The following is a 2090-nucleotide window of genomic DNA, read 5'->3' as shown; positions in this document are numbered from 1 at the left end:
TATGCTTGCCTTCATTGGACGGGGTATTGAGTATAAGAGCTGGCAAGTCATGTTAAAATTGTACAAGACATTGGTTTGGCCATATTTAGAATACTGTGTACAGTTCTGGGCGTCACATTACCAAAAGGATGTGGACGCTTTGGAGAGGGTGCAGAGAAGGTTTACGAGGATGTTGCCTGGTATGGAAGATGCTAGCTATGAAGAAAGGTTGAGTAGGTTAGGTTTATTTTCATTAGAAAAAAGGAGATTGGGAGGGGGACCTGATTGAGGTTTACAAAATAGACAGGGTAGATAGAGACAAGCTTTTTCCCAGGGTGAAGGATTCCATAATGAGAGGTCACACTTTCAAGGTGAGAGGTGGAAAGTTTAAGGGGGATACATGCGGCAAGTACTTCACACAGAGGGTGGTGGGCGTTTGGAACGCGTTGCCAGCAGAGGTGGTAGAGGCAGGCACGGTAGATTCATTTAAGATGCGTCTGGGCAGATGCATGAGTAGGTGGGGAGCAGAGGGATACAGATGCTTAGGAATTGACCGACAGGTTTAGACAGTACATCTGGATCGGCTCAGGCTTGGAGGGCCGATGGGCCTGTTCCTGGGCTGTAAATTTTCTTTGTTCTCTTTGTTCTTTGACTCTCTGGGAGAAGAAAATCATCTTGATTTCTCTGCTGAATGGGAGACCCCTTCCTTTTAAATTGTGTTCTAGATTCTCTCACCAGGGGAACCAACTTCACAGCTTCCATTTCATCAGCTGCCTCAAAATCTTCAGCTTCTCGATTGAGCCGAATTGATTTTGGGGAATGGGTGACAATGTAACCCATGAGGATTCTGGTTAAGGTACCAGGCAGCAAGGAAATCAAGTGAAATCATTGTGGGTGTTGGATATGGGCTGGAGTACCTTCCTATTTATTGTGCTTTCATATGACTATATCTGATTGCTGCATCTGGTTTGTTTCCAATTTCCAATCTTATTGGCATGAATTTCCACAAAAAGTGACATTCAGGACGTAACTCAGAATTTGTCTAATTTTTTGTTAAATTGCTCAATGCTTTTCAGGAAAGATTTTAAAGGAGTGGTTGAACTGTGAAGAAGAAGTATCTCTTTAATAAGAGTCATATCTGTTAACGTGTGAAAATATTTTGCCCTCAGATCTTCTCCTTTCTCCCTCAAAGAATATCCACCGTCTACAAGACGCAACTGGGGGAGGCAATGGCCTAGTTGGTATTATCTAATGGACAGGACATTAATCCAGAGATCCAGAGAATGTTCTGGGAATTCAGGTTCAAATCCCACCAAGGCAGATGGTGGAATTTGGATTCAATAAAAATCTGTAAGTGAGGGTCTAATGCTGATTGTGAAACTGCTGTCAATTGTCAGGAAACACCCACCTGATTCACTAATGTCCTTTTGGGAAGGAAACGGCCATCCTTACTTGGTCTGGCCTACATGTGACTCCAGATCCAGAGAAATGTGGCTAACTCTTAATTGCTGTCTGGGCAATTAGTGATGGCAATAAATGCTGGCCTAGCCAGCGATGCCCTCATCCTGTGAATGAATGGTAAGATGGAATATTCCCCACTTGCCTAGGTGAGTGTCACTCAAACAACACTGGAGCAGGCTTGGCACTGTCCAGGACAAGCGATCTGCAAGTCATACACATTCCTGACTTGGAATTGCAATGCTTCATTAGTGCTGGATCAAGAGCCGAGAACTCCCTCCCTTGCAACAGCGGTAGAAAAAAGCAGCTCCCCACCACCTTACCAAGGACAATTAAAATCGGAAATAAATGTTGTCCTTGCCAATGGCATTCATATCCCATGAACAAATAAAAAAAACAGCGATGGTTAAAACAATTAATGAGGAATGATGCTGCATCCAACACTCTTCCCTGCACATGAGCACATGCTATTTATGGTAAAAACAATGACTGCAGATTCTGGAAACCAGATTCTGGATCAGTGGTGCTGAAAGAGCACAGCAAGTCAGGCAGCATCCGAGGAGCAGCATAATCGACGTTTCAGGCAAAAGCCCTTCATCAGGAATAAAGGCAGAGAGCCTGAAGGGTGGAGAGATAAGCTAGAGGAGGGTGGG

The sequence above is a fragment of the Chiloscyllium plagiosum genome, chromosome 7 (genome assembly GCF_004010195.1).
Source record: "Chiloscyllium plagiosum isolate BGI_BamShark_2017 chromosome 7, ASM401019v2, whole genome shotgun sequence".
Taxonomy (NCBI): Eukaryota; Metazoa; Chordata; class Chondrichthyes; order Orectolobiformes; family Hemiscylliidae; genus Chiloscyllium; species Chiloscyllium plagiosum.
Note: the sequence above shows the minus strand (reverse complement) of the source record.